Source organism: Dryobates pubescens, chromosome 13 (genome assembly GCF_014839835.1).
Source record: "Dryobates pubescens isolate bDryPub1 chromosome 13, bDryPub1.pri, whole genome shotgun sequence".
NCBI classification, from domain to species: domain Eukaryota; kingdom Metazoa; phylum Chordata; class Aves; order Piciformes; family Picidae; genus Dryobates; species Dryobates pubescens.
The window spans coordinates 24,309,012-24,322,111 of record NC_071624.1 but is presented as its reverse complement, the minus strand read 5'-3'; the positions used below and the strand labels follow the sequence as shown (position 1 = coordinate 24,322,111).

The 13,100-nt window shown below is 44.4% G+C and overlaps 1 protein-coding gene and 1 non-coding gene across 7 annotated transcripts in view; one reads left to right on the top strand and one right to left on the bottom strand.

Annotated features, from left to right (window-relative positions):
- The window catches only part of AUTS2 (activator of transcription and developmental regulator AUTS2), an 809,823-nt gene that overhangs the window by 652,901 nt on the left and 143,822 nt on the right, over positions 1 to 13,100 (top strand). The window lies entirely within an intron of this gene.
- LOC128897763 (U6 spliceosomal RNA) lies at positions 8,221 to 8,327 on the bottom strand. The gene has a single exon (XR_008462580.1). It is a non-coding gene; the product is annotated as a U6 spliceosomal RNA (small nuclear RNA).

Genomic DNA, 13,100 nt, shown 5'->3' with positions numbered 1-13,100 from the left:
TTTCTCAGCTGAGTGACTCATTGGTAAACAGTGTGCCTCTTTTATTCTATCCCAGAGCTGAGCCTGTACTGAATCATGGAAAGTGCCACAGAAATGATAGTTAAGAAGCGATGAGTACTTAAACAGTAACGCAATTATAATTGCCACGCTGTAACTCTTCAGGTAGTCTTTCTTCCCCCTTCTGAGCAGAATTAGCCATCATCTTTCTTGTTATGGGGGACATGATGCTTAAAAAAATAGGCAAACCAATCTGGTCTGTGTTTTCTGCCAAGAATCTTTCAGTGCCCCATAATCTGTGGTCCTGAGCCCAGCAGTGGTGCTATTAGGAAACAGGGCTTGTGTTGAGTTCCTCATGGCTGACTGAGCTTGAGCTAGGAATTGGATGTAATTTGTAATTGCCATTTGTCTGTATGATTTGTGAATTGATAGCAGCAAGAAAACCAGAAGAGAACTTAATAAATAAACCTACATCTCTGCTATTCTTGATAAAGTTTGAATTGTAAGTAGACCTCTGATGAAATATAAAGTAACTTTAAAAGCCTAACCAGAAGCTTGAACTAAAAAACATTTGTCTTTTTTTTTCTTCCCCCCTACATTCTTCTGAGCTATTACAGTTGGGATACACAATTAAATAACTTGCCAACCCTGAGAATATTTACTGCTGCAGTGGGCATTATTGTGAGATTGAGAAACTTGAATAGTAAGGGTGGACATCTTGTGGACAGTTCAACAATTATTTTTAAAGCTCTGCTAATGCAACTGAGACCAAGCTGCCTTCTTGGCATCTGCTGTTTGGTGCACTGTACATTAGATATACAAGAGATGGGGCCAGGGGGAGTTTCAAATTCAACAGCCAGCAGCCTGGGTATCAATTAAAGTTGGGTTATTTTCATATGTCACCATTATGACCCTTTAAACAGTGCAGCTATAGTGGAATCAGGATGTGTCTCTGACCCTATACTATGCAAATGCACCAAGGCCAGAAGGCCTGGAAAACCTCCTGAATTTTAATGTGAGAAGTGTGTGATGCCCCTACCTCATTGACATTCTGTGTGGATTTTTTTTTCACTAATCCTCACACTCAGTAGGCAAAACTTTCTTGATCCTGGTTCTTCAGTGGGGTGCACAGGTCAAAAAGGCAGCTGGGATGGGCCAGCAAGGAGTCAGACACTACATCATGGAGCAACAGACTTGGTTACAATAAGAAGCAGGCCTGAGCCATGAAGCTCAGGTAAGAATCCAAACTCTTCTGATGTTAGAGTGGTGGGTAAGCCAAGGCTTTGGGTCAGTCCCATGGAGATACTGACCAATCAGTTCCTCTGAATCCAGGATTTCCCAATGTCCCTTACCAGGTTTATGTTTTCAGGAATATTTTTTGGTTTATCAGTAGCCAGGAAAAACTCTCAACATAGAGATGTCTTGAAGTAAACTCTGTGGTTCCTCTGCTCTGTGACTGGCATGGAGAAGCAGCTTTGGTATGAAGGATGGAAAAAGAGAGATGCAAGAAGAGTAACAAGTTATTTTTTGGTGGTGATGTTTCACTTGTGTTGTGTTCCCCAATAGTGTTGGTAGCCTCCTGGCTTCAGGAGGTGTGGTGACCAAATGTTGAAGACCAGTGGTCCCTAGAACTTCTCAGGCCAGTGCATGTCCTGTAATACACAGAGGTGATAAGCTGTGTCTTCCTGACATTCTCTGCTTCAGTGGCTTCTTGTAGCCATGCAGGAGCTTCCTGTAGCTGTGAGGCAGCAATCATAAGCCATGGTGCTGAGGGAAGAAATAAACCTTTCATGTTTCTTACATCATATTTCTTGTTCCCACTGAAGATCTGTCCATTGCAGAGCTGCCCAGTGGCATGGCACCACCTACCACCCTCATGCACAGATACAGCCTTTCTGTTTTCCTCTTTGTGTTCTCACTGTTTGCTAGAGGTTGATGGATGGGTTCAGGAGGACTGACCTGGAAGGTCACAGCCATGCTATGTACCCTGAGCTCCCACTTCAGTGAGAAGGAGGAGGAGGTGTAATGTAGAAACGTGCTTGCTTCCCACCACTGTCAAGAAGACAGAGCTGCCAGTGAGATAAGAAAGATCACTGTATTTTGCATGCACATGTTCACGTTTAGGAGCACAATGCTAACTACAGGGACTCTGGTGTGAATTCAGCTTGCTGTGCTGTTGGATGTTGTCATAATGGTTTCATGCTGTCTAATGTACACAATAGTGGTTTTATTCTGTGGCGTATTGAAGGACAGCATTACAGAGTAGGAAAAGTGGGGTGCAACTGCAGAGATGGTTTCCATTCACTTGGCAGATTGGTTTGGGGTTTGGGGTTTTTTTTAGTTGGCTCTGCCTGGTTATGCCTTTTTTTCCTCTTTTATTCCCACCAGCTTTATAAAATCTTACATGTTTATGAATTAGGGCCACATATTATTTAAACTTCTGAACAGAGAACCATTCTTCTCTATAACAACCTTCTGACTTTCTGAGGTTGTCAGACGTGTGACTCCCTTTTTTTTTTAAAGGGAGCATTGTATATAGAACCTCAATTATTTCCTCATAAAGTGATTTTGGAATGACTCCCCAGTGAATTTTAGGAAAGTGTGTCTAGACTTTTTTCTTTCTGCATTATCCCAGTCTCCCCTTTCCAGCCTGCCCCTATCATTTTGTAGGTTATGGATAGTTGAGGATTTGTTGTACTGCAATTTAATGCTGAGTGTGTGCTGTGACCTTTGTGTGGGGGGGAGTCTGTTGGCAGTATCATTACAAATAAAGTACTAACAGATTTCAGAAGTTTATAGATTCCTAACAGGGTGCTGAAGCCTGCAGTCATTTATAAACTTACCTCCACAGATTTTCAAATTTGGCACAGAGGTAGCGGTGTAGCCCCTGCTCAAATGCCAGCTGATTGCTTCTCTGACCTCCTCTTCATAAGCCAGGCAACCTCACTTTTGGTGCCTATGCAATTTGCCTTGTGAAGCAACTGCAGCTGCAGAAGATAAAGGTCCAGACAGACGTGTGCCCCATGCCAGCGTGCAGGTATTTGTTATTTCAGGTGGACGTGGCCAGCTACAAAGACTTTACAAAACCTGGACCGTATTAGTCGGGCTGCTCTTGACTAGTCAGATTTGAGCATGATGAAGGAGCCAGGCCATTAAGTTTGGTTTGGGTGTAATTTTTACAAACCCAGTCGGGGCAGGTGGTGGAGGAAGTCAGGGACTATGGCTGGCCAGTGCAGTGTAGCACAGCATCCTCATGCTCACTCTTGGCGAGTCGACCACTCTGCACAGCACAGATTTGCTGCAGTGTGAAGGTAGCACTGGAGACAGGGTAAGTCGAGTAACCAAGGTCTCTGCAACCTCTGGCTTCTCTCAGCAAGGCAGATTTGGTTGAGTGAAGAGCACACACTCAACACACACAGCTTCGGACTCCTGGGCTGGCTGGAGTATGGCTGCTGGCTCCGGAGAGGGGCTGCTTCTCAGAGAGGGGCTCCTTGTGGGAGGGAGGATTTGTGTGGCAGGATGCTGAGACAGCCAGAGCTGTGGTTGGCTTTACTGCAGGAAGTGGATTAGGCAAATCCTTGAAACAGTGCAGCAATCCTTTTTTCCAGGTGGTGAGGATGAAGGAAACATATAATTAATAGTATCCCAATTTTGACTTGCTTAAGTCTCAGAGCAAGGTATCCTGGAGTTTATATTTTTAGCAGGCACTTTAAGAGATGGTGGGGGAGGATAAGTGTGCACGGGGGGAGAGATTAATTTAAAATTGATAACCGCATGGCAGCACCACAGTTTTAACAAGCTCAAGGCCTGCCTGGTGAAGCCTGCTGTACTCAGGGGACTAGAGTTCAATTCTCCATGCTGCCAGTTGAAATCAGAAATCACAACTGCAGTGATTAGCAGTGAATTTCCTGATCTTGGTGCCGCAGGCAAAGGAAGGAGGGGACTGCTTTTCCCTCTGTCTCCAGCGTAGTTAACCCCTAGTAGAGGAGACAAAGGTAAGGAAAGGGAATCTAGGGGAGCTTACAGCCTTTAAACTTGTATATGCTCTTTAGAAAAAAATCAATGGCTGTTAATGGCCAGGTCTAACTGTGGAGAAGTGCCTAGCCTCGTCTTAATTAATCTCATCACTAATAGAGGAGCATCACTTCCAGATGCTTGTGCTTGCCCCTTGCATTGCAGCGATGCAGGTCAGATCCACAAAGGCAGTATATGGATGGCAAAACACCGCCTGCTCTCAGGGGTTTGGGTGCCAGTCCAGAGCAATCCCAAACGCTGGTTTTACACCAGTGTAACTGGGATCAGATTTGACTCTCTTCACATCAGCATCAAGTACCACCCCACCTTGGTTTTCCTGTGCTTGTTCACCAGTAATGTGATGGAGAAGCAGCAGCAAATAAAATACTGTTTGGTATTCTTAGCTTCTGAGGTATTTTAATTGTTGATCTATTTAATACTGCTGCACCTGATGAACAGAGAGCAGCAGCATTCATGCCGGTGTGATTTGTGTGTCTGCACAAAGCTATCAAACTGGTGCCTTGGTCCCTTTCTTAGTGTTGTGGCTGCTGAAGGATTAGGTCTCTTGTAATGTAAGATGAGGAAATTGTAACTAACATGTGCAAGCAATATCAAAGTGGAATTCATGAAACTATTGCAATGTGTGGCAGCCTCAGACAAAGGGGACTCATTTATCAACTCTCTTTGGCCTGAAAAAATGTGTTTTGGTAGCTAGAGCAGGAAAAGGTGCTGCTTCCTGCATTGAGAGATAATTGGTCCAGAAATGACCTCCTGATCCAGACCTTTGCCTGATGGGGAGGGTGGAAGTGATTTTATTTGCTTGCTTGTTTATTCCTTCCTGACCCTTGTTTGGGTCTCAAGGCAGTATTTTTTCACCTGACCATTGCTGAGATGTCAGAGCATGTCATGTACAGCAGCATGATGCTGAACTGACACACATGCTTGGGGGCTTGTTGGACAAGCTGTGTGGCAGAGGCTCTCACTTCTAACCATCTCCTCTTCAGTAAAAATTCAAAATAAATAAATTTGTGTTGTTGGGCACTGGGTGGTGCCTCTCCTCTGTGGACAGCTATTGAAAGTGCTCCATTTGCAGGGTTGCTCAGTAGCTCTGGATGATGCCACTGGCATGTGGACTCCCTTCTGCTTCCTCGCCTGGAGCAGGGCTGGGCTGCACTTTGCAGCCTGTCACCATGAGAGCCTTGGCCTTGGTCTCAGTAATGCTGGCCAAGAGTGAGCTTTTCAAGTTGGGTCTGTCAGCTGGTGAAGTTTCTTTTGGGAGAGTTGGAATTAAATTTCACAGTAAGATCTGATGAAAGGTGTTTGATAAGTCATGCTCCAGCTGATCTTGTGTCCAGGTTCTGTCCTCCAACACTGCCTGTTTTATCATGTGATTTTGGATTTCACCGTGAAAGGTTTGTATAAGTTTAGTTTCTCAGATCAATACAAGAAAACTGAGCTGAATTATCTCCTCACCCAGAGGTTTAGGAGGTAGAAGTCTGTAGAAGTAAGCTGCAGTCAGTCAGTCAAACATATGGCAGCAGAACTATTCCCTTTGCTTGCTTAAAGGAGGATTGTTTGCTTGGAATTTTTTAATGTGACGATGATACTTACATATATGTTATACCACTTTAAATATGGAAAGTACATGGCTAGAGTAAAAATCAAGGTAGAGATGGTGATATCTTGGAGACTGCCATGGATGAGCACCAACCTTTACTGGTTTAATGCCATTCATTTTCAAGCCAGTATAGTGGTAGAGGAGTAAAAGTTGAATCTGGGCAAGGTAGCAAAAGTGGCTCCCTGTAAGCCATCCTTGCTCACAGCAAACCGTCCGTGTGTTTCTTCGTGGTATGTGATGAGTGCCTTGAACATGAGCTTATTAATAATAACCATTTTTCACTGCATTTCTTCTTGCTCTTTGCTGGCTACTGAATAAATCCTGACATGCTTTTTGAATTTCAAAGAGCTCTCTGAGAACTGGATGTTTGCAAAATATATCAAGGCGAAAAACAAACAGAACCACCCAAAACAGTCATTAATCCCCGGTAACTCTTGCCTCAAGCACATAAAAATCTCATGACAACAATCTTTTATAAACCTGGTCAAATGATAGATGCACAGTGCATCAGTCACAGCACAAGTCTCCTGTCTTCAGTGTGACTTGAGGAAAGCACAAAGCAACTTCTTTGAAGGTAAGGAGAACCTAGATTTACACTGATGTAATTTGAGCGCAGGATTTGGCCCACGGACTCCAGTTCTGGCTCCCCTGGCACTTGTAAGCTTTTTATTACTAATTAAAGTTGGTAAGTAGTCCCCCTCAGGGTGCTTTGGCTCATAAATGAAGGCCAACAAAATATCTAATTTTGCTAAATAGAGTAATTTTTTATATGCCAATAGAGGGCTTTTGGTTAGATTTTGTTTTCTTTCTCCCCACTGTTATTGAGAAGCAAGAGCTCAGATGTTTCCTGTCAACATCAAGAAGCAAAAGCAGCTCTTGTTCTTGTTTCCATGCCTTGTCCTGTTCCCTAAGGCCATACTCCTGTTCCCCCAGCAAGGTCCCACACTCTCAGGGGTCTGACTTTGGTTTTCAACGTCAGCTTCTAGTGCTGAGACCCTCCCTGCCAGGAATCTTTGCTGGCAAAAGTGCTGTTCATCACATACAGAAACATCAAAACTCAGTTAGGTTACGTATTCGACCCAAACATATTAGAAGCCATTAACATTTGTGTAACTGCAAGAAAACGTTATTTTCTCCATAGGCAGTTATAAAACAGATTTCTTCCCCTTCCCAAAACCAAACCTGGTACAGTGTGATAGATGAGACAGCAGAAATGCAAGTGTTTTAATAGCACGAGCGCTTACAAACCCTCCACTGACGGCGATTATTATTGCGATAATCATTCAGCAGAGTAAGACTTTGTAGAAGCCATTTTGACCAGCCAGGCAAGGTGAAACATTTGGGGGGGTGGGGGGGGTTGAATTTCATCTCTGTAAAGACCAAAAAGCCATTTTAAAAAAGGCAGACTGGGAGTCTTTTGATTTACATTTCTGATATTAAACAGAGAGCCTCTCTCTGCATGGTTTTTTTTTTTGCTACAGGGCATCGCTTCATTGCTAAGAAATAGGGCTGTGGCAAGAATCCAATTCCTTAATGAACCAGCCTATCTGGAGCAAAACAGCTTTTCACACCGTAATAAACAATGAACACCTTTTAGATAACAAATTCAATGGCAAAAAAAAAAAAAATATATAAAAAAATATTGCATTGTACATGTCATAGCCCCATAATTTAATGGAGGCACTTGCTGCATTAGTGGTTTACATTAATTTTTAAAATTAATTTTGTTTGGCCTGCGGGGGGAAATATTTTCTTTCTTCTCTTTTATTTTTTGTGTGTGTGTGGTTTCTGATATCCTGGAGCTCATTAACACTTTTTTACTGCTGCTCTACAATACTGTCTGTAATCGTCCAATTTGTAGCTAGAGGCTCTTTTTTTTTTTTAAACCAGAGAGAGAAAGCAAAAAAAAAGAAGAAGAAGAATGGAGCTTTTCCTGAAATCGTAAATGAAGCTTCAACCACATTGAAAACTCAACCTCTCTAACAACAGCTAGAGCACTGTGGCTTTTCTGAGAGCGCATTAATTAAACCCTGGGTGGGTTTTTAGCCTGTGATTTCTGGATAGGTTAGTATCATAGTATCAGTCAGGGTTGGAAGGGACCACAAGGATCAGCTAGTTCCAACCCCCCTGCCATGGGCAGGGACACCCCACACTAGATCAGGCTGGACAGAGCCTCAGCCAGCCTGGTCTGAAACACCTCCAGGGATGGGGCCTCAACCACCTCCCTAGACAACCCATTCCAGGGCTTCACCACTTTCATGGTGAAGAACTTCCTCCTCACCTCCAGCCTCAATCTCCCCACCTCCAGCTTCATTCCATTCCCCTTAGTCCTATCACTACCTGAGATCCTGAGAAGTCCCTCCCCAGCCTTCTTGTAGGCCCCCTTCAGATACTGGAAGGCCACAATTAGGTCGCCTCTGAGCCTTCTCTTCTCCAGACTGAACAGCCCCAACTCCTTCAGTCTGTCCTCATAGCAAAGCAGCTCCAGCCCTCTGCTCATCCTCGTGGCCATTCTCTGGACACCTTCCAGCACGTCCATATCCCTCTTGTAATAGGGGCTCCAGAACTGGAGGCAGTACGCCAGGTGGGGAAAAAATATGGACCGCTTCACGAATTTGCGTGTCATCCTTGCGCAGGAGCCATGCTAATCTTCTCTCTATCCTTCCAATTTTAGTATATGTGCTGCTGAAGCGAGCAGGTTGGGGAATGTTCATCCCATTCCTCCTCGCAGACACCGGCCAGGGAAGCGTCGGTCTTCCCTCCGCTGTACAAAGCGTTTGTACCTCTGGACACTTCGCGGCGTTAGCTGTAGCTCTCCTATATTGTCATTTTCCTGGGCAATGTCTGGTGTGGGTTTCAATTTAGGAAGTGATTGTGCTTATTCAGAGTTACTGAAGAGCACAAATGTATTTTTCAACTTGGAGCATCGGAACACTGTCCTGCTAGGAAAAATGAGACAACAAAAATCAGTTAAACAACTCCAGCATCAGCCCAATTCTCTGCACCATTCACAGTTGTTAATTTAACAGTGGACTGATTCTGTCTTCCTGAATAAAGTGTCATGTGGGCAGCTGCTCCATGATCCCAGCTTCCACTGCACACTCCAGTACATTTCCCTGGCTGCAGTGGGGCTCCAAGCAAACCAGCTCTGTGGATAATATGCAAGAGGAAAGCCTACTCTGAACAGAACTTTTCCATAGGGCTCCCTCTCACTGTGCTGGGTATCTTCAGCTCCTGCTCAAGCTCCTGCTCAAGCTTCAGCTCCTGCAGCTCAAGAGGTTCCAGCTGGTCCTCAGAACCCTGTGGTGATAGGAAGAGGGGCAATGTCTTCAAGCTAGAGAAGAATAGGTTTAGATTGGAGGTTAGGAGCAATTTCTGCACCATGAGGGCAGTGGAACACTGGAACAGGTTGCCCAGGGAGGTAGTTGAGGCCCCATCCCTGGAGATATTCAAAGTGAGGCTTGACAGGGCTCTGAGCAACCTGATCAGGTTGAGGAGACCCCTGCTTACTGCAAAGGAGTTTGGACTAGATGACCTTTGGAGGTCCTTTCCAACCCAGATCATTCTATGATTCTTCACAGAAATGGTAGTTGAAGATGCTTGCAGATTGTTGTGAGAGAGCAGGTGCTCTGCAGCACCTAATGTTCTGCTAATGACAGTGGTGAAGACTGAAGGTCTTTTTCAGTAAGTGGCATATGTTGCAGCAAAGGCTTACGTGGGCATGTCCTGGCAAGATGTTGGCTTTGTCAATGCAGGTGCTCACGAGGAATCAACCTGCACAACAGAACAGAGGAATAAGCATCTCGGGTTGCACGAGGTGGCAGGATTATTTCTCCGTCTTGTTGTCTGTCTGTCCCCCATCACTGCACCATCCAAGTGCCTGTCAGGGGCTTGGCTTTCACATTTTTCATATAATTTCACAGCTTTTTCAACACGACTGCCCAAATGTCAGTTGTGCAATACAACGTGGAATTACTGAGCAATGAAAAGTGTAGGTGTTGAACAGCATCTGTATTGCTTGACCTCCACTGTGCTTTCCCTTAATGAAAACAATAGCTGAGAATTTGATGTAGCTGAGCTGAACTTTCTATGTAATGTAAAGTGCTGTGTTGCTGTGAAGGTAAAGGTGCATCAGCAGCTGCATTCCTGTGCTGTTAGGACTGGGTTCTCGTTGCGTGCAAGAGGAATTTAACAAGGAACTGGAATCCTGCTCTACTGTGTTACAGGACAGCATTTGTAGATAGGAAATTATATGTAATTACAGTGGGTGAGATCATCAGTTTATATAAATCAGCATGACTTTGCTGATGTTAGTGGAATTACGCCAGTTTACACCAGCAGAATGAGACAAACACATGCACAGATGTCCTGAGTCTCCCCAGTTTACAGCTGTGGGTGGTGGGATGGGTCCTCTGCCATAAACCACCTTCAGCTGAGCAGTTTATTATGGCTGAAGACGGGGGGAAGTAGACTTAGACCGCTCCTAAATGTACCTTGGCGTGCAGCTTCCCTTTGTTGGTGAAGTGCACAGCAGAAACCTGTGCAGCAAAGGTGTCCTCAGCCTGGACCTTCTCTGATGAAGGAGAGCCCAGTGTGTTAAGCTGGTCAGGAAAGACCGGGATGAAAATCAGACTCTTGTCTGCACTGGAAATCCCTGCCTCGAATCTGTAAATCTCTTGTTAAATCAAGTATGCTGCATGTAGAGCTGTTCCAGTTGAATTTCTATCACCATTTCAAGTTGAGGGAAAGGAATTGTAAGTGGGATTGTTTCTTGGGCCTTGTGTTTTCAGCAGCGTGGAGGCAGCAGGGGAGCTGCTGAACAGGGACGAGCTGGTGCAAGTCATTAGAACAATGGTGGCCAGCAGCAGAGCTGCGGTATTGAATAAACCATGGAGCCATTGTTGTCTTTCAGAAAGACTTCTCTAATTTTATTTTATTTTATTAATTTATTTTTTTTTCCATGGAACTTGTAGCCATTTTTAAGCTTTCATTTTTCATAATGTCACAGATAATCTTTTATCTATTATCCAGTAGTGCTATTCTGACAGGCATTTGCATCAAATGGGAACGTGCAGGCTGGAACTCTCTCTGGTGGGGAAACCAGCTTGATCTGAAAGGTTATTCACTCGCGCTGCGTCTCGGGGCTTTGTTCTTGATTTGCACACGTTTCCCCCCATCTAAATGCAGGCATTTCTAGAGCTTTTTCTTTACAAAAGACCTTCAATTCTGAGATCTGAGCTTATTCAAGCTTCTTCCTTCGTATCAGTCACAAAAAAAAAAAAACTTGTGTTCACTGCAAATTATGAATCTGCTTTGAAACATTTGCTGAAGACTCTGTGTGCCTCCAGAATCCTTTCAGAGCCTTTCCTACAGAGATACCAGCAGCTTTCTTTTTTCTTATTTTTAAGGAAGAGTGATGAAGGAACTTAAGTGGCCCTGAGCCTTTTTTGCAGTTGCATCTCTATCCACCAACCCCCCCACCCCCCAGAATCCTACCCAAAACCCCATTGGGAGCAATGACCTTTAAAGATGTGGGCAGAATATGAGGTCAGTGTCTAAAAGTTAGCAAAGCAGAAAAAATGTGTGACTGGAAAGATGAAAATGTGGTTCAATATTACCTTGGTTTCATCATTCTTCATTTATGAGGTTATTAAATGACACTCTAAAAAGGTGAATAAACCTCCATTTCACTTGGAGAATTTCACTGATTGAAGAAGTATCCTTATTCTCCATCTAATGTGCCCAAATAGATCTCCTTTGCAGTGTCTTTTTCTGGTCTTGGGTTATTTGAAAGTCCTTCTCACAAGCCTGACTAAGCAGGTGGATTCAGTGCTCATCACATGCTTTCTGTTCCCCCTTCCAGCTAATCAGCACTTTCAACAGTGCATTGCTCCCAAAAATACCACACTTGCAGAGTCAGCACTGAGTGTGAGCCTGGAATTGCTGGTGACACGAGACCTGGAAGGTGTGCTAGTAGTTAGGGCTTTGCTGGTAGCTGTTGATCCTTTAGGGTTTGACCAAGCTCCTGCTGCAGTGGATTAGTGGTTGTGCCCTTTGGCTCCAAAGGGATGTAGCATGGCACCCACACGTGTTCCCAGCAAAAATTATCCCAGCCCATGTTTGATGGCTGTGCAGCATTTGCTGCTCTCAGGCAAGCCCACAGGGGCTCTGACTGCTCAGTGCTTGCCAGACCAAGGCTTGGAGGTGTGTGTGAAGCTTTGGAGGAGCTGGCCATGATGGGAATTTTCTTCATTTGATGTTAAAATGAAGGAGCATCTATCCATTCCTGCTATTACTACTGAAGCATCACAATTTCACTGCATAAATATGCATCCCTGATCAGTGTAGAGATTTTTATTACAGAGACACCTTGTTAATGCACTTGTTGTCATTTTAAAGCCCTGGATTAATAGGAATGAGCAACATTTCCTCTAGTGGAGGCTGGGAAGACTATAAAGATTCTTGAAGACCAAATCAATAATGTTGAGCTTATTGTGAACCTTTTTTAAGAAGCAAGAAGATAGAGGAAGGGGCAAGGAATAATTCTTTTCCCTTCTGCCACCCCCAAGCTCTTCCATCTTTCTAAATGTTTTCTGCAAGGAGAAAATTTTTAGTTCATCGTTGAAATTGTGTAGGAATCCCTGCTACTAACCCTGCAGCCATGGCATGCACAAGAGGAAAACATCAGTGCTCCAATTTATGATCCAGGGGCTCAGGAATGTGCTTCTAAGTGTTTCTAGGTGCTATATTGATAAGGAAAATAAAAATTAGCTGCTTCAGCTGTGGAAAACTCCAGAAAAAGCCTGATCTGGCCCCAGATGAATCAGACTTTGGTTACTAGAGATTTATGCTGGTAATACACATGTCATTTGGTGAGTGATCATTAAAGGAAGGCTTTACATTAGGGTTTGGGTATTCAGAGATGAGCTGTGAGTAATTATAAGGAATCTAGAGTCCCATCTGCTCTTGCTGTGGTTTAGATCTGAATTAACTCTGCACAGCAGTGAAGTTTCCAGCACTGCCACAGTCCCTGTCAAAGAAAAGTCAGCAGCCAACCACCCTGGGTCTTCCACTGCCAGGCCTGGTCACAGCTACCCCATCCTGCTTTCATCCACTGCATATTGAGCTTCTCACATTTATAAGAGGCAATTTTTTAATAGGATTTTTCCTTCTTTTAAGGAAAACCAAGTGTCTCACATAGTCATGTTAATGCAGGGGCTGAGACCTTGAGGAAAATGCTCACTCCATGGAGACTTGGGTTTATTGTGTGTGTGTGTATGTGCATCCCACCCCACTGCCGAGACCTCCTGGTAGTGGTGGGTTTGGGGTGCTCGAGCAGAGACAGCTCTTCCTGGTACTGGGGGAGCAGCAACCTGGGACACCTTCCTGTCAGCAGGATCATGCCCTGCTCTTGGAGTCCAGCAGCTCTGAGAGAAGATGATTTCCAGCACCTGCTTGTGCTTTGTGCTGG